Below are 20,420 nucleotides of genomic sequence, written 5' to 3'. Positions count from 1 at the left end.
GAGCGCTGTGACATTTGTGACGTCACTCTTAAGTTGTATGCTATTGTAACGTACATCACTGGAGGCCAGGGTTATTACTTTCCTCGCATAGGTTGTACTGCTCCTTTTAAATCTGCAATGTATAGGTCTATTTACGTATGTCATCAGCTGATCAATTTAGTCAAAGAACTTTGCTAATTGTTATTGGCGTTGTTTCCGAGTTTAACTTAACTCCTGTCTTACCCATGTCGTTGGTCTAAGTAATCCTCGTGATCTACGTAGCATATCTAGGGCACTAGTAGACGTCAATCCCAGAAGTTGACATCTTTGACCTGCTGGTGCTCTCTCCGTGCATGTCGGAATTTGAATGAAAGGAGATCCGGCTTGATAACTTTGATTCCGCAAGAAGCGTGAATGCGCCGACGGCTGACCCATGCCATTGCTGGTCGTGTTGCATGAGTCTGCACCTCATCTACACACCGAATGCTGTCTCCATATGAAATGTGGTTTGGATCAACGTAATTCAGCTGTTCTCCTCTCGTGAAGAGGTACAAGTGAACACTCTCTGAGAATCACAGAGGACTGTTGGTGCCGCTTGCACTTTGAACTGTTGCCTGGTTTTCTGCTGTGGGTTCTGTCGACCAAGAATCCTGCACAGCTTGCGTGTTTTTGTTCCTCCCTTTCCCATAAATTTAGGTGTTTTTTGCATATACGCGGATTCTTGGGAAAAAAAATTGACGTACGCAACCGTTTTCGAATTAATTGAAATCTATAATTGACCCATCATCAGGACACTTTGTAAAATAATTTAAATCTGCGCATTTATTTTTAGAACTGTGTATACATTTATGTAAAATTTCATGTTAACAAACGCTGGCCGCTGCCTCTACAAGTCAACTCTGATTATCACGGCTCATCCGCAGGATAGCCCTCATCTGCCTGTATAATATAGTGTAAGTGGGTGTGCTTAATTTCTACCGCATGCGAAAACAAAGATGTTCTTATCATTGTATTCATTTAAAGTTTTGAAAAGCTTATATATATATATCAGGAGTGGCCAACAAGTCGATCGTGGCATCACGGAATAATTTTATCTATATATAAAAAATAGATTAGTCTAAATGTTGTTATTATTATTAGGCGCCCCACGTGACTATTTTGTCACGCAGCCGCTAGTCTTGTCTAGTAAAATTCACGCAGGTATGTTGTGGAGAGTATATAGTGTGTCGAATTCTTATTTAGCTTAGTTAATATTAATAACTGGAAAGTACTTATACGTTAATTTAATACCCTTTGGTTTAAAATGAATACTATGAAAAAGAGTAAAACGTATCATTTTCATCAAGAGTGGGAACTAGAATACTTTTTTATAATGATAAAAGAAAAATGTTGTTTGATTTGCAATGCTTCCGGGGCTATACCCAGAAAAGGAAATTTAGAAAGGCACTTCAACGCACTCGATGGTAAATCCCAATTGGATTTTCCGCCTAATAGTGACCTTAGAAAAAATAAATTAAAAACTTAAATTCAGATTATTCGCACAACAATTTCTTCATTACACCTAATTTACAATCTAAAGAAAGCAGTAACTGTAGCATCATTTAAAGTGAGTCATCTTCTTGCAAAAAAAGCAAACCATTTTATGATGGTCAGTTTATCAAAGATTCATTTTTAGAAATAACAGATTCTCTTTTTGAAAATTTTAAGAACAAAAATTAAATTTAAAGTGCTCTTCGAGACCTGCAATTATCTCGAAATACTGTGATGCAACGCATCGAAAAAGTGAGTAAAAATGTGGAAAAAAAATTGTCCTTTTCTTTACAACTGGATGAATCTACAGACGTCAGTGATAAAGCTCAATTGCTCTCTTTTTGTCCTTTTCTTTACAACTGGATGAATCTACAGACGTCAGTGATAAAGCTCAGTTGCTCTCTTTTTATTCGTATGGTTTTCGATGATTCTGCCACTACAGAAGTACTGCTGGGTATGATTTCGTTAAAAGAAAGAACTAGAGGTCTTGATATATTTAACGCATTCAAAAATTTTATTGAAAAAATTAAATTACCACTATTTAAGCTCATATCATTAACAACGGATGGAGCTAAAGCAATGACGGGGCATCTTAACGGATTCATCGCATTGTGCCAAAAGGATGAATTCCCGGATTTTGTGATATCATCTACCAACAAGTGTTAGCCAGCAAAAGAATAAATTCTAAAAGTGTTATGGACATAACTTTCAAAATCGCGAATTTCATCAGAGGACAATCTCTTCAAAGGAGACTTTTTTTCAAAATGCAACTCGATGAAAATGAACCAGATCTGATATTACACACAGGTGTGAGGTGGCTGAGTCGGAGTAAGTTTCTACAGAGATTTCGAAATTTGCTGAATGAAATTAAAAAAATTGTTGATCAGAAGGGAGATGATTATCAGCGGCTACAAGATACGGACTGGTTGTGGGATCTGTCTTTTTTGGCAGATTTCACCAGTAAATTTAGTGATCTGAATTTTGGAATTACAAGGAAAAAAATAAAAATGTGGGTGACATGATTAGTAATATTTTTGCATATAAATATCAATTTTCGCAATGGCTAAAGTTCTAAAAAAAAAAGAAAAAAAAAAAAACGATCATTTTGCAAATATATCCTGTTTTTGAATTTAATAGTGAGAAATATGTTGCTGAAATTGAGAAAGTTGTTGATGATTTTTAAAACCAGATTCAGTGATTTTAAAACAATTGAAGACATTGTTCAACATATTTCTTATCCATTTAATGTCGACTTAGATACGAAACAAACTTCAGAAAAAATCGCTGAGATTTTTTACATGAGAAAATATTACTTCAAAATTAAATTATTACATTGCGAAACGATATCTTTCTAAAAGCCAGATCATCAGAAAAAGATTTTTGGGAATATGTTTGCCGAGAAAAGTACCCAAATGTAAAAAAATGCAGTGAAATTTTAAATTCCTGTTTTGGTTCCACATATCTGTGTGAATCGGCCTTTTCGTATTTGAAACAAAGACGAAGAATCGCACTATTCTTACGGACTTGCATACGGAAGATTCTTTATGACGTTAGCCTTATCACAGTATATCTCCAATTTTGAAAGCTTGACAGATGACATAAACACGCAAACGTCACATAAATTAAAAATTTAAATACGTATGAATTTTAAAATAATTCTGAATTGTATTTAATTTTAAAATTTATAAACAGCATTTTTCAATATGTGTTGATTAGCTTTTTTAACCATGTGCAATGAAATTCTTGAGATGGTAGATCGCGGCACATTTTGAAGAAAAAAAAAGTAGATTGCATCACAGATTAAGTTGGCTACCCCTGATATATGTATATACTGTCTGAGTTTGAAGTTGAGGGATGTTGACTGGTCGCTGCACGTGTTCGGAATGGTTTGGAAGAGAGAGAGGAGGCGAATTACAGAAGCCAGTTCAGAAGAACAGTGTTTATAGAAAAGGCACGAGAGCACACAGATTAATTAACCTGATTGCCCTCTTCCGAGGGAGGTTTTGGGAACACTACCCCAGATGTTGAAACATAAATAAAATAAAATTTCTGTGTATTCTCCGGGACAGCCATACGGTCATAGGAATTCACAAAATAGAGGGAATACAAGAAACAACACCTTATTTAGCAGTCACGGGCTTGAACCCGTGTCACTCAAAGCGCGTGCACCCACGCGCTGACCAATCGGCTAATGGCCAAATGCAATGACATTGAGATGATGAAAAAGTTTTTAAATTAGAAATTTCGTATAGTATCGGTGTCATTTACCAAGGAAGACACTTATGATTTTTTTTTATATCTACCGCAAAGGAAAGTGAAACAGTTGCGTGTTTTCCTGAAGATTCTGTTGATAATGGGTTAATTCTTACGTAGGAAGTAAAAAAATAAATAAATAAATAAAATACTGGATTACGGTGTAATTTTATATTGCATTCCTTACTTCAAAAAAAAAAAAAAAAATCTTATATTCTAAATTTAGCTGAAGTACTTAAAAATAAGATTAAATTAATAAAGAAAATACCGATATCCTTTTGGGGAGGTGGTAGATGACTTCAACCGGTGAAATACCACCACTTTGCTTATTGGAGGCTTGAAGTGGTGAAACCCATGTTTAGTCTCTAGAGCAAAGTTTCCGGCACCCCCTCCCTCATGCTTCTCCTTCAACCCGTGCACGGTACTTTAGGTTTTGATACCTTTCGTGTTTGGGATTTTCATAAAAAAAAAAAAAGCACTGGCGCCCTTTATCAGAGGTCCCACGTCAGTTGACCTGTGGCTCCTCATACTTCAGATTTTGCCGATGCGGTTTGCATGTGAGCTTGTATTTGCGACTCATTTTTACCCTTGCTAAATATAAACGTTTCTTTTCCCCCCAACCTCTTTATATTTTAGTAAATGAATTATTAATTTCTAGAATTCTTGATAGAAAGTTCTCAACTGTGTTCGGGGTTTCGTACACAGGAAAGTTTTTTTTTTTTTTTTTTTTTTTAAATCCTCCTTGTGTCAGCAACACTGACGGTATGTCAGCTTCAATGCATAACAAAAAGCAAGTTGATGTAGTTGGCGCGCTCGCCAGTCACACGCACCTGCATGTGCACGCTCCTCCTCGCTGGTGGATGCAGAATGAAGGTTGTTATAGTCGTAAAAGTTAGATATATATTTTAAAAAGATAAAAAAACCAGTTGTGACGAAGTTCTGCGTTCATTGTCGCTAGTTACCTTGCAGGTGCATGGACAGATTGATTTTGCAGCTGCTTATATCTTTACTTCCGTAATATTTAATCTAACCAGCTGCAAAGTAGGAAGTTAGGAAAGAGCAAAACGTCTATGATGTCCCACCGCTTGTACAAAATTGCCCACCATTGGCATAATAAAACAGACTAATGAAGAAATATTGAAATTGTGTTTCAATATTTCTTCATTAGTCTGTTTTTCGTCCACTCTTTAATCTTTAGATTACTTATTTAAAGAATTTGAAATGCGTAAAATATTGCAATTCAAGCCAGTAGCATCACCAAAAACAAGTCGACACCCTACGAGGTTGGGAAGTCGATCGTTGCTAGGGTTGGATCGGGCAAGGCCTGTATCCTATGCTGATATTTCTATTCCTGAGACTTTATGAATTTTTATGCCCATTCTTTGAAAACATTTTACCACACGTTCAATATGTCCTCCATTTTGACGAACCAGTTCCTGAAGCACACCAGCGTTTGTAACAAGGGGATGACACGTCTTCTTTAATTTCACGGCACAACTGTCCATGAGTGTAGCTAGGTTCCTGTGGAACAACTTCTCTTTCAAGTCTCACAAGAGAAAGTCACATGGGTTCAAGTCTGGACTCGGGGGTGGCCCAAAATCCCCACAGTTGAGGGTTAAAGCAGCGTGAAAAAAAAAAATCCAACATTACATTAGCTTGGCATGGTGCCGTCTTTCATAAACCACTGGGTGTCCACGAGAAGCTAAAATGCCATGAGCTGCGGTAGAAAGTCATTCTGAAGTATATGCAGGTACCGCTGCGAGATAAGTTTCGTTGAAGGATCCAATTAAATCATGACTTGACCCCGCTACCCACATGGTCCATTTCCCCTCCCCTCTCCTTGAATACTTCTCATGAAGCTGGTGGGGTGGTTCAATCTTCACAAAACCATACGCGCTGCTTGTTCGCAGTCTGCCCAAATGAAAATAACCTTTATCCGAATTAACACTGCATTTCTCTCCTCTACACATGCGGCGAATTGAATTCTTCTCTGCTTATTATTTTAAGAAAGTTTATGCAGCACTAATCTTGTATGGGAATTTTCAAATCCAGTTAAAACAACCATCGAGCAGAATGCCAAGATATTCCAAGTTCACGAGCTGCCTTCCTTGTTGACTTCGCTTAGTGTTCGATTTTAACTGTACGAAGACCATATTCATCGGTGGCACGAATGCAGTTTTCAGTTCATATCGAATATGCGAGTTGGTTGCGTAAACTTTATTCTTGATTCACGAATGCACACATAAAAATGCAGAGCTGACAAAATAAGCACAGTCAAATCAATTTGGGGGCGGCATATTACGCACTGCACTAATAAGTGCTGTATTGGTCTTTAAATACCACTGCTGTTGCAATGAAACTGCCTTCTGTCACTTTTCTAAAAATCTCTCCATATGTTTGTCATGTACTTTGTTTCCACAGTTATTTCCATGCATACATTTTTCACCAGTGGGTTGTGCGTAAAATAGATAACCTCTATAAAGGTACATTATAGTATCTGGAACGAAAGATAAAGGAAAATAGCGCATGGCCAGTGAATATACTCGTCGATTGCAGTGGTCAGGATTATGTAATTCCATGTTTTGCTGTAATGGTATAGACTAATGTAGATTGTACGTTTTTAACCATGGGAAATCGCTAAACAGCTAGACCAGAAAAGTTATTGGAAGTGTTTATAAATATTTGAAAGATATTTATGCAAATGATGATAATTTTTAAAAGTGCATTTGTTTTCAACACAAATTAAGATGCATTATATACTTTAGATCCAGATAGGTTGGTTGAACTTTTCTCAGTTATGTATGCGCCACTATCCTTCGTCTTTTGTGCCTATACTATAGATAATTTTTAAATGAAATGAAAAATAAAATTTTTCATAAAATTTAGAAATGTGATTCAATGACCGCCCTAGTCGAGTAATTGAATTCGAAGATCCAATAGTACAGTTTGACTTAACCATGCTTATAAGCCACATGACTGATAAGTGATGTTCTTTGTACTGATATTTTGGTTTGGCTCAGCTTCCAGAATATGGAAATTAATTGACATATTTTTAAAAACAAACATTCCTGGAGAAAGCTGAGGTTCATCGCTTCAGAAAATAAACATTTCTTCATGGAGGTTCATCCATAATTTTGGGAATGAACGCAGGATTCCATTGATTGAAGTAAACACCGATATTGTGTTGCTTAACTGGTTGGACAGATTCCCACAATCGTGCGCTCTGCTCTGGCTCTAAATCCCCCTTTACCTTTCATCATGCAAGAAGCACGATGCTTACGTTTTATGTATTTCTGGTACAAAATCGAATTAATATTATTTTTTAATAAAGCATCGATTTAATCTCTGCGTTATTGTATCCGCCTTCAGATTATACAGTTTTTTTTTTTTGTTTTTTTTTTAATTTTTTATTTATCTATTTATTTAAGAGTGTAATCATTTTCAGAGTAAACGAATTATCGAGGAATGAGTGAAATTTTCAAGCTCAGTTGATTTGATTTTGAGAATGATAAGTTCCTCGCATGTGTAGCACTCTCCCCGAGTTTGCGTGTAACTGGGAAATTAATTTTGTGGAAAAGATGGTAAACCGAGAAGCTAGAGAAAATAGATTGCACAACGAATGTCTGACCGTGTGGGTCGTCCCTGAGTATGAACAGAAAATTTATATATTATTTTAGATATTAGGATATATATTTTATTTTAAACTTCAGCCGTACAGAATAAATCCAAATTGAGGAGGAAGAATTTGCCTGCTGGCACTGTCCCCCCCCCCCACCAAATAAAATCACCGCAGTGTTCTCAACTCCATCACCGCGGGATTGATAGCATTGTGCAACGTCATGGTCAAACTCTACCTGCTGGGCTATATATAGTTTGCAGTCTAGAAGAAACGCGTTATCCGCCGAAGTAAATCACTTTCCATCTGGAGAAATTCTAGTCCAACGAAAAATACTAAAGGGTTCCGTACACGTAATGGAACCCTTTCGGAATTTATGTAGTGGTTGTTGGAGATCACTCGTTAACCTGAAGAGTTGTGAAATAGGCCGTCATATTTTAACTCTATCAGCAGATAGACAAAATATGATAGCGCGTGTGTACAGGGGCTGTTTTCCTGGAGGGAAGTAAACCTGAATAACTTAGGGAGAACTTCTGCTTGGGATTGGCTAAATCAATCGCAAATGAAAAGGCAGTCAAATCCCTTGGTCAAAGGCAGGATTGGAACCTAGACTTTCCAAACGGGTGCCAAGTGATGAAGTCACTATACTAACAAAGTATGTTTGTGTAACTATTTGTTCGTTTTCATTTTAAGAGTTTGTAACTCGAGTTGATATGGGGGTAGGGGATTCAGGATGAATGCAACTGGTTGGTTTGGGAGATTAGAGAGGGAAAATAAGACATTTTTTTAGTTTACCCTTGTTTGACTATAAATTGTGTCTATTCTTGTGTACATTTCACTACTGCTAGTTTGGTTTGACTTGATTTCCAATTATTCTCTTTATTCTGCGACTTATTTGTTTAATCTCCCGATGTTTTTTGTCCATAATTTTTGCCCACGACCTCAGTTATACTGGGAATTTTTTTTTTTTTTTTTTAACGAAAGGAGTACGTCAGTATTTCTCAAATTTATGTTGCCAGTTACAGATAAGCATCATCTCCCTTTAAAACCAATGTGTTGTAGTCCAATGTCTGCCCGAATATCCACTTGTCAGCCTCAAATTTTGAGCTAAATGTCTTGTTTCAGTCGCAAATTCTCTTTGCTTACAATTCCTCACATTCTTCACTTATTCAGCTGACAGATGTCGGCATTCATGCTAATTGGTAGCAAATAAAGTTTTTTCTTTTTTTTTCCCTCTTACTATTTCGTTATTAATGGCATTAATCCAGCAATAGAAGTAATAAGAGTCCAAATGACTCTCATTACTTCTACTGATGAAAACAATTACACGTTACTTTCAGTATGAGGTAACATTGTCCAGATGTATCAAAAAGCCGGAGACTGATTAAATAATACAGAAATAGAATTACCAACTACTGGAATGCATCTTCGCAAGGAGATCAAATAGACTTGTGCCTGGAAGTCTTCTTTTTAGAATGGCACTTTGTATTGTTGTCATGTTTTCAGTAATGTTCTTCGTATTGCCAGGTCGTCTTCCTTTAAATTTCAATTTAGCAAAGAGTAAAACATCTAAAGGGTCCCAATCGCAGAGTAGGGTGGATGTGGTACTTCAAAAATGTTTCACCGGATATTTAACTAACGATAGAGCAGTATGAAGGATATACAATTACCATGATGGAGCCAGGTGTTATTACTTATGATAGTAATGCTTTATAGCATTACTTATCAGTAATAACGGTAACGCCAAATATTCTTGGCTAGGAGCGCGCTTGCAATACCATTACTCGAAGTGGTACATCTTTCCATTTACATGAGAACATCTATGAAAATTAATCTTAAATTAATCTATGAAAAAAAATCTAAAATAAAAATAAGAAAAATGCAATATACTGGGCAACCTCTTCCGAGAAAATTATCTGTTGGCCTGACCTTCGGTACGTTCCCTGGATGCAACGATTCCACCACCGAGGCGAAATCAGCTTACAAAAGGTCTCTAGAGGCCAGGAGCGGTGCCAGGTAGGGTCTGTAACTCTCCCAGACTTGACCAAAATGTTTTTTTTTTTTTTACTATACTATGCTGTACGATGACTAAAGTTTAATGATACTCGGAAGTCTGCTTTATCTTCCTCTCTCCGCTTTCGAAAGTCCTGAGACCATTCCTGCTAGAGTCCAACCGCAGAAAAACTAACTTCCTTCACCGGTGACGTTACACGTTCTTGAGGTTCTGCAACTTCAAGCCTTCGATTTATTCAATTAGCTGTATTGGTTCATTTTATTTCAGATTTTCCTTCTGAAGGCAAAGAACAACTGAGGACAGTCTCCTCAGTTGCCCCTTGTCTTTATAGCCTTAGTTGGTTTGGCGCTAAACAAAAAAAAAAAAAAAACTCCAACAAACTGGTTGTTCTTTGGAGGTCCGATTCCGAGCTTTGCCGTGGGAGTCGTGGCAGTCCAGAATTGAATCAGCAGGTATGCTTCTTCCAGTGTTTTCTTCTTCATTGTGCATCAATCCGGATCTATATCCAGGATATAATAATTAATTGCTGTGTTTGTTTGGAAACTCATTCAATAGGTATTTAAAAATTATTCGTTGCAGAATGCATTGAGGTTGTTGTTGGTTGGAATGGAATCAGCTTGACAACGTTTAATAAAATTTTGACACATGTAATATTTAAATGTTTAAAAAAAAAAACCGTCTTAAAGAAAAGAGCAGAGCAATGTAATAAAATCTCTATTCCATTTATATAAAGTAAAGAGCAAATTTTATTCCTGTTACTTCTGTGTTTACCACCGACACTGATATGATGCAAAAAAACCTTCATCATAAAATAAAAAGGCTACCAAATTCGCCTTTATATAAATCACTGCAAATAAAAATTTTTAATACTGAATTTGTAGGCATATTTTTCAGCAAAGTGTGGTGCATCACATCATTGTGGTTGTTATAGATATGAATTTTTTTTAAGTTACGTCAAACTCAGTTTTATTAATACGCTTTTTTATTATTATTTATTTGTATAGCTCTGCCATTTAACTTTCCATAAACCGTGGTTTGCGCTGTATAATCGATGAAATTTGTGATCAGTTCTTTGCACATCTCGACTGTAATGCAAAAAATAATGCTCGATCAGCTGTAGATTTCGTAAACGTGCCTTTCTTGGCGAATAAAAACTGGCATCCTCTACTACCCATTTTAGGTTTACTGTGTCAATTTCATCTGCAAATTGCTGTAATTTTCTCTGTTTTATTTTTTCCTTGCTTGCCTTTTACAAGGATCAGTAAATTCTGCAGAGTTCACAACTTACTGATTCTTTTAGGTTTAACTCTGAACAAAGTGCAATTATAAATCTTCAGTATACATACTTCATGTCAATAACAGTTTGCTATCGTTGGGGAATATGTTTAATTCCATCAAGAGCTTTGTGGGTACTCGTGCAGTGCTCTCCACGAATGTATTCAGTTGCCAAATCACTTCCCTTCAACGTGACAGCATTTTATTATTAAGAAATGCATTTTACAGAAGCTATTTAATTAATCACTCTTGTATATTTTAGACAGCTTTATTATTATTTTTTTAATCCGTCCTTTTGTTTAGAAACATAACTTTCAAGTTTTGTTTCTAGCCGGTTGATTCATTCCTAAGCATTTTGTTACTTAACTGTTGAAATTAATTTTAATGGATTGGTTATTGCCATCCCGTTTTTTTTGTATTAAAAAAAATCTTTTATTACTTACTGTGCTTTCCGGAAATATAGTCCTTGCTCATTTAAAGCTCTTGTGCTTCATTTTTTACTTAGTGTATTGTTCGCGCGCATTACAGTACTTGGGTTTCTTCTTTAGGACTCTGATTAACTTATTTACTTTGGCGCGTCAGTTATTTTGAGCATTAGTTTCGCCAAGGTCACTGGCGAACCTAATGGCACCCCCCCCCCCCAAAAGGCGGCCATCTTTGAGGTTTGTGTACAATACAGATCAAGATAGTGAGTGGATTATTTCCTACCATGTTCAGTCATCTCAAGATATCCATTGTTATGCTGCAAACCATCCGATATCGTACAGTGGACCTCACATTAAAAGATCTGGTTACTTTCGCAGTGGCTCAAAATATCATTTAAAATGAAACGTGGTATTGGTTGTCTGACATTTTGTGGAATCCATTGAGTATAGAGACACTCTTAGATGTGTAAGCAGCAATGAGCATTTGTTTCATTTTGCTTGGCTCTTGTCATGCTTTCTTGGTCTGGATGAAGAGGGATGGCGCCATACAGCAGATTGTCGTTTTAATTTTGGTTAAAAACACTAAATGCAATTCACTGCCAGGCAGAAGGTGAGGGTTTGTCTTCAATACTGGATTCATCCATGGGGGGTGGGGAGCTTCCACTTCTGTTAAAGGGAATATGCAAGCAAACCTTTTTTTTTTTTTTTTACAAAGAATGGTGGATTTTAAATGCAAATTTGCCACGTGCTATTTCAGTTTCATAAATGTTCTCTGCTCCTCTTCCCATAGTGATATCAGTGTATACAATATTCCCTAATGTCAATGCTACACGTATATAAGTATTATTATTATTATTATTATGATGATGGAATGCAACAGAGATTACCATTATTATTTATTTTTGCTATAGGATGGCTTCTTTCGACCAATCCGTCTAGTCCAACGCGTTAACGATTAAATTGTAACAATGATATATTAAATTAAATGTCTTCCCCACTGTCAGAACAGTAGCGGGACAACCCCACGGCATCAATATTGGACGCCCAACTCAACCCAGGGTTCCCACCACCACCATCCCCCTGCCAGTAAGGGTCCAACATCATTAAAATTGAATAAAAGTAAAAATATAAGTTTTTTTTGCTCTTATTCCTGTGAACATGTAGTTTCGAAAAGCCTTAGTCCAACTTAAGGAATGAAGAGAATATTGTTCTATACGCAGTTAAGCTTTTTTATATTAATTTTAAATTTAGTTTTAATGATGTTGGACCTGATGTTTGCCTTACTGGCGGGAGATGCCCAACTCAACCCAGGGTTTGGAACCCTGGGTTGAGTTGGGCATCCAATATTGATACCGTGGGGTTGTCCCGCTACTGTTACAAATCTTGTTACAAATTAATCGTTAACGCGTTGGACTAGGAGAGTTGGTCGAAAGAAGCCGTCCTATAGCAAAAAATAAAGGCAATTCCTGTTGCATTTCATAAGATAATAGAATAGGAATAATTGAGCATTTAATAGCTCTCGATTGTCAAATAAGTATTATTAAACTACTTAATGTCTAATTACTGCTTTAAAATATTCATTTCCACTTGAAAAATAAAACTAGAAGTTTATTTCGGTAAAAAAAAATTGCCTTTACACCGTATTTATATTTATGGGTGCCTTCGTAAAATCTTGACTGGCTTTTTAAAGTTTTTCATTCCTGTGACAGTTTAATGAACAGATACACGATAAATAATATAAGCGTTAACAATAAATAGATCGTGTTTTATTGCATCCAATTAAATATGTTATATTATTCTTGAGGAATAATTTTTTTCCTATGAAATGTATAAGGTAAATGGACTTGAATAATGTGCTGACGTGGATAGAACGCTGTTCTTACTACTGCATTCCAGTGCCAGGGAAACACAAACAAGAAGATAAAGTTTGAAAGTGGTGAAATGTTTACTTGATGGATAATAGCCCTTCGAACCCTCCACCTCTATTTCAAGTGGGAGAGAGATGACATGCAAAGTCCGTGTACACTTCCTTTTCTCGGGTATAGTAACAAGCACGTGGCTATGTAGTCTGCGAAAGAGGCAGAACCAGACCTGCCTGGGGAAACGCCTTGGCATGCTGGGTTACTGACCTGACCGCAACGCGGAGCGATGTTGGCCGGCGGTGGTCAGATTGACAGCATCTAACTTGCATAGCGACCATTGTGCATAATCGTTGTTGATTAACAACACCTTGTTTTGATCCTGTAATATGAATGTGTGCTTACTCGGCCGAAGAAAACCGAGTGGTACTTCAGGTTTGCAAAGTCACGCCTAGTCTTGCCAATAATTGACAAATTATTCGCACTTCGTTTACTCTGCCAGGTGTGCATTCGTTTCAGGGGCTTGTAACTCTGTGGCTAATTAAATAAGCCTTTTTCCATCCATACTGCTTGACTTGAACCTTTCTCCATTGTGCTGGTGAAGACTTAGTTACCTATTGAGCTAATATACACACAGTGTTGTGTACAGGCACTGGTTTATTGGTATAAGAGTAATTAACTACCTATGATTTAAGCGCTGATGTCGTCACCTGACTTGTAGCAGTCGAGAAAAACTGGAATTCAGCCTGATAAAATAGAATAGTTGTTGCGCCACGTATAATTGGGAACATAAACATTATGCTTATTTATTTTATAAAAGCTTAATTGTCATCACCAATGCTGTAGGTTTTGGTCTCGTGGTCTTCATAAGAGTACTCTATACGCTTACCGCTTTCTTTACAGTGTACTGTGCACGGTAATAAAATCTATAGTTTTAAATGTAATAGATATAATTGAATTTAAAAAGTAGACAATGGTTTTTATTGCAGGAACCGTGTACATAATTTAATCTCTAGAATTTGTCATGACGTATGTGTTATTTATACACAGACTACTCTAATATAGTTTGTGTCAGTATTATGTAAGGCGGCTCCGAAATGCTAGTGAGATGGAGGGAGGGGTCAGATTTATACGACGAATAATGTTTAAGCACAAATTTTAAAGGCAAAAAAAGTAGATGTCAACTTATCTGCTGGAATATACATACGGTGATCTTAATTTTACCTTGTTTCATTCTAACAGCTTGTCTTGAGAGCGAAATCCCAAAACGGACCCGAAACTTTGACATCAGTTGCAATTTTATTCAGTTCATTTAACTTGTCTTTGGTGTGGAAAATCATCTTTTCTACATCTTAATAATAAGTAATCCATTTAATTTGTAAATATTTTTATCTTTTGAACAAGCCACACCAGTTGACCACAATGACCAGTTTTCTGTTCAGACATACCAGCTTAAAAATTGAAGAGTTGGATTATTAGTAACATTGGATTATTAATAAAGCAGCCCATATCCAAATGGGATTCCAAGTCAGCTGGTTTCGGCATGTGTTGAGTTCTTCATTCTGCAAATGAGGCAACCGGCCTTAGAATACATGTAGTTGTGCCAGTACATTTCACCGAGAGAGAGAATGAGAATGGATGGCGTTAAAGAGGCAGAATACCGTTCACCATAAGTTTCCATTCGTGCCTTGACATTTGACCAACACGGTTATGATTAATGCTTATGTTCTCAGAAAAATTTCTGGGTTATTTTCTATCCATTTCTTTCAAAGCTAGGGTTTAACTTTCTACCGGTGAAATTTATCAACGTCAGGTCACGTGTCGTTACGGTACTTGCCCTATTTAACCACAGCGTAGCGAATGATAAATATCACTGTTTGTTGAAAAGCCTGTAAACTTGACAGGAGACTGAATGCAACCTGTGGAGATTTACATGCGGAGAATAGATACAGTTCGTTAGTTAACAGCCTGTGATGCTCCAGCAGAGAACTCATCTTGATAAGCTGTCATTTATAGCAGGCAGATAGTTTCCTTCTGATTAAAAAAAAAAAAAAACAGAAGTTGGTATTTATTTATAATAATAGAAGGAAAAGAGATTAGAATTAAGTATCCAAAATGTTTGTAGTTAACGTCCGAATTCAAAATCCATCATTGACCCCCTCTAACAGCATCATAGTTCTGTTACTTGTTCAGAGAATGAAGAAATTCTTGAAAGCCTTTTCAATCGGGGCTGCAGTTAGTCACCCTCAGGGTTAGGGAGTTGGGTTTTTCCGTGAATTAATCCGGGGTTTTTTAGTTCACACAGCATGACGAAGCACTTCTACATATACAATTCACTAGCATAGTATACCCCTAAGGTACTGATGTGCCATAAAAGAAAAAAACTGTCAAAGTCGGAAGAAACTTGTGGTGTCAAACCTTTTGCTAATAGGCATGCTCGCGACCATTATTTTTCCGAGTTAAAAGTGGTACACGTAGAGCAGGTAGTCCACCCACAGTCCAGGAGTATGACATGTTTTAAGAGCGGCAGATAAGCCAGCAAAATATAGTTAATAATGACTGTGCTTTTTTTTTTTTTTTTTTTTTTATGTGGCACCGTACGCGTACGGGCTCGCCTTCACAATGTGCTAAGCAGTGTTCGCCTACTATATCCCTGAAATAGCGATATCTCTCCCGCCCCATTCTTCTCTAAATACGATTACAGTACATGTTGATGATGGCCTGTTTCAACAGGATGATGTATTTCGTTATTGAATCTGCATCTTGCAGCGTTGTCTCTAGGAGCTTTACTGAAATCAGTAGAGCATTTGCAGGCTGATCGTATCTGTCATCGGTTCTACTACCTGTTCCCATTTATTAGCCAGGAAGTGAGGGTCCCCTGTCCAATCCGTATGCTAAATGTATCGTCGATATGATGGTAACATTTTCAATACGAGTAGATAGTCACTATCGAAGTTGATCTCTTCTATTTTTGGACAGCGAATAGAGGACTTGCATAGTACTGTGGTGATCCTAATCACCACAGTACTACTAAGTGTAAAGAGAACGTGTGCTATAGGAATTTAAAATAACTCTGTTCCTAAAAGGTAAATAGATTATTCTGCTTTATCATCTAAACTTGGACTTCCAGGAAACCGTCGGGATTTGTAACTTTTTTTTTTTTTTTGTCAATTCGTAGTTTTTCACACTGATCGTACACACTGAGCCAAAACATTATAACCACCTACCTAATATGATGTTGGTTCTCCACGTGCAGGCAAAATTCGTAGTTTTTCACACTGATGGGCCAAAACATTATAACCACCTACCTAATATGATGTTGGTTCTCCACGTGCAGGCAAAACAGCTCGTACCCGGCGAGGCATGGAAGCTGCAAGATTTCTAAATGTGTCTTGTGGTATCTGGTACCAACACGTAACCAGCAGATCCTTTAACTCCTGTAAGGTCCGTGGTTGAGACGCTGCAGATCGGAGTTGCTGTTCCAACACAAACCAGAGATGCTCGATGGGATTGATGTGGAATTTGAGGGCCAGGGCAATACTTGAAAGTCTTCCTCGTGTTCTGCAAATCAGTCTCGAACGATCCGGGCGGTGTGGCATGGCACATTATCCTGCTGAAAGACGGCACCGCCAGAGGGAAGACCGTTGCCATGAAAGGGTGTACCTGGTCAGCAATGATGTTTAGGTAGGTGGTAGATATCAGAGTGCCCGGCACATGGATGACTGGATCCAGGGTATCGCAGCAGAATATCGCCCAAAGCATGACCCCGTCACCACCGGCTTGTTTTGGTCCCACTGTGCATCCAAGCACCATCACTTCCCCAGGTAAACGACGCATACGTACCCATTCTGCCGGCGCCCATGTTGTGAATGCCTTCACAACGAGTTGCCCTGATATTGAATAAGCCTAGACCAGTGTTTCCCAACTTTTTTCGTTATGTGGCCCAACTTTCTTTTGGCCTGGTATGTCATGGCCTAGTGGGATCATAGCTGATCAATTTTTTTGAAATCAAAGAAATGGTAATAACAACCACAACTTTAATTTAAAAGTATTTAATGGAACAAATTTTCTCATTTGAGCAATTTCTATGTGAAAACAAAACATTGCAGGCATTTGCCGAATGAAAAAACAAAACAAAAAAAAAAATTCAAACCAGTTTTCCTGAATTTCTGCACTAGTTTCCCAATCCTAGGTTCTTTGTAGAAAGCGCACATCTAAGATCTGCCTCGCATTCAAGGCGGTTCCGAGCCTTTGTCTTCAGCTGCACCAACGTTGAGAAGCCTGATTCACAAAGATAAGTCGTTGCAAAGGGCAGGAGCTTCTGAAGACAATCCTTTGTAATGTTGGGGTAGCTTCCCATCATTTTTGGCCAAACTCACAGATAGAGGAAGAAAAGCTCTGCATCCAGAATCACTTTGAAGTTCAATCAGTTCATCTTGCAGGTTATCCTGGACGTTACTGACTTTAACAAGAAAAGGATTCCCCATGAGCGCCAGTCCTTCTCTCCCAATTTCTGGAAAGTACTGCAGAAATTCTTCTCGGAGACAGCTGAGATGTCACCACATCCTTTGTATCGCCTGGATCCAACGGTTCATTAATAGTGACTGCTGAAAGAGATTCGAACATGGCAAAGTTCCCTGCCTCAGCCTTTCGTTTCCAGTTTTCAAGCATTCTGTATAAATGCACTGAGAGTGTCAGTGAACTGAATGATAGTCGTTCCCTTTCCTTGCAGCTTTAGATTTAGTCTGTTCAGTTGATCAAAAATATCCACAAGGTATGCGCAGCGAAAGACCCACAGCTTTTCATGGAAGGAGGCTTCAAGTTTGTGCTTTTCTTGCATCTGTAGGAAACTAACTCTGCAACTCTTCCCGGAGTTCAAACACTCGTGCCACAGCATTGCCTTTTGATAGCCAGCGCACCTTGCTGTAGTAGAGCAGGTTTTTATGCTGTGCACAATTGCTGGAATAGTCGAATTCAAAGCACTGCTTTTCACGTAGTTCACAATTTTTATGACTTGTTCAAGAACATCTGAAGATGAGATGGAAGGGTTTTTGAAGCACGAGCTTGCCGATGAATCAGTGAATACCAATGATGCCTGGAGTTCGATCTCGAACAAGCGTTTGGAAGCCACGTTTTGCTCCTAGCATAGCTTTGGCGCCATCGGTGCACACTCCACCGATGGCGCATAGATTGTGCCAGTTCAGTCACTCATGGTCAAAGAACTCATACTATTTCCATCATATCCACAGCTCTGGTATTTCTTTCGAGAGAACAGCAGAATAAGAATTCTTCCTTGATGGAATCTCCCTTCACATACCGAACGAAGACAAGAAGCTGGCAACAGAATGAAATATCTGTGGATTCATCCAACTGAATTGAAAACAATCCAAATGTGCAGTGTCTTGGTTTCAGCAATCACCTGTACTTTTATGTCGCCAGACAAGTCAGCATTTGAACCGTATTATTCGACGAAGAAATTTTGTTGAACTTTTTTTTTCAGCTTCTCCAAGCAGAATACGAGCCATCTTCAGACCACATGGCTTGATCAGTCTTTCTGACTGTGTGAGGTTTCTTTTGTTGCGCAATGGGGAAGCTGACGGCATAAGGAGCCTCCATAAGATTCTTGCCTTGCTGAAACAATGCTCCACTTTGATCCAAGTGCTGGCGCTTCACATTCACTTGAAGTAGTCCACATCCTTATGTTGATGTTGTGGATGCATCTTCTTCTAAATGGAACTTCAACAGGCGCAAAGAGTGATTTCCGAGAACTTTCTGGCACAGGACGCATTGTCCCTTTAATTCTCCAGATCATGGAAGGATGCGAATCCAAATTTTATGTATTGTTCAAGACAAAAAAAAAAAAAAAAAAAATGCGGGGAATAGAAAAAATGGACATGATCATAGCCGTTAGATCGGATTTCAGATCCAGGAACAGTTTGAGTAGCATGGCCCCTACATTTTTTATCAGCATGCAATGAATCGATGCTACTTGAGGGACGACTCCGTTTATGTATCTTTTCACCATATTATACTGTGTGTATGTTATAACGTATCTATGTTCTTCACTATAGAAGTTGTTACCATGAAATATATGAACAAGATAACTTACCTAGAAATAGTCTTGGAAGGAGATAAACATGAGAGAGTAACACGCGCGTCTGACTCAAGCGCGCCACAAAACAAGTGAATAAGTTGTCGGCAACTGCCAGAAACCGAACACTACGCTGAACATGGTATGACTGCAAGTTGCATGAGTCATACACTGTTCTGCCATCTTTGTTAGGTACAGCTCGAAAATGGTGTAGCCATATGCCTGTCAAGAAAAAAAAAAAAAGACAAGAATTGGCCAGTTTCTACTTGGAAAACGTGCTGTGACCCGCCAGTAAGCCATGGCCCACGATTGGAAACTCCTGGCTTAGACCTACAATAAGCAACGCTTCTATATTGGATTCTCGAATATGCAACACTTGCCAGTGGATTATCCGCCGAGAATAAGTAAAATTAGTCTTCTCCATTGGCGAAGCGTTGCTTATTGGAAGTAGTGCAATATCAGGGTAACTCATTGTGAAGGCATTCACGATATGAGACCGATGCCATTTCACCTACTTCGGTGATTTACTACGAACTAAAATGAAGCTTAGCCCTAACTTATTCGATTACCAAAATGTTTAATATTTTTAAATATAAAAATAAAGAATTTCTATATTTAAAAAAACGTATTATGTGGGAAAACGTCATTATAATAATATACTGTGCATTCTTTATCACGAACTTTTTATGCGGGAAAACGTTTTACCCGGGAAACTTCTTACGCGGGAAAATAACACATTACCATATATAGAAATGAAATTAGGACTTAAGAAACTAGACCCGGGTTCAAGCCCGTGACTGCTGAATACGGTGCTGTTTCTTGTATTATGTCTATCTTGTGAACTCCTCTGACCATTTGGTCGTCCCGGAATATAAACAGAAAATTTATTTAATTTATTTATTAAATGTCAATTGATGATGGTTCAAACTATCATCATTTGACAAAATTTGTAAGTTTATTAAGCCTTAATCATATGACATAAATTACTTAAAGAATAACATGATTAAATAATGTCAATTGATGACTTCTGTTTTATATTTGTAAGTTTGGTTTTCGATCGCTCTGGATCTCCCAAGGGCTAACGCGACTTTTGATAAAGCATTATTGGTTACAGGAATGCAACAAACAATATTCCAACTATTCCTAACTGGCCTTCGTTAGAACCTTGAAAACTGAAGTTAGGAGAGAATTTCATAATTAGTTCCTTAATTGTGAAATCGAACAGAAAAAGGGCCTCTGTTTTTATAGAGGTTAATCAACTGACCGCTCGTTATCGTAGCGTGAGGTTAATTGATAGGAGTTGCTTTTGGAAGTTGGCATTATGTCAATTTAACAAGCAAGGTAAATACTGATATTTTAATTCCATCTAATCAGAGTA

The 20,420-nt window shown here is 37.7% G+C and overlaps 1 protein-coding gene across 1 annotated transcript in view; it reads left to right on the top strand.

Annotated features, from left to right (window-relative positions):
• zip (myosin heavy chain 10) overlaps positions 1-20,420 on the top strand; it is a 380,860-nt gene that overhangs the window by 91,332 nt on the left and 269,108 nt on the right. The window lies entirely within an intron of this gene.

This window comes from Mastigoproctus giganteus, chromosome 6 (genome assembly GCF_048544385.1).
Source record: "Mastigoproctus giganteus isolate SK-2022 chromosome 6, ASM4854438v1, whole genome shotgun sequence".
Lineage (NCBI taxonomy): Eukaryota > Metazoa > Arthropoda > Arachnida > Uropygi > Thelyphonidae > Mastigoproctus > Mastigoproctus giganteus.
Note: the sequence above shows the minus strand (reverse complement) of the source record. Positions and strands in the feature narration are given on the sequence as shown.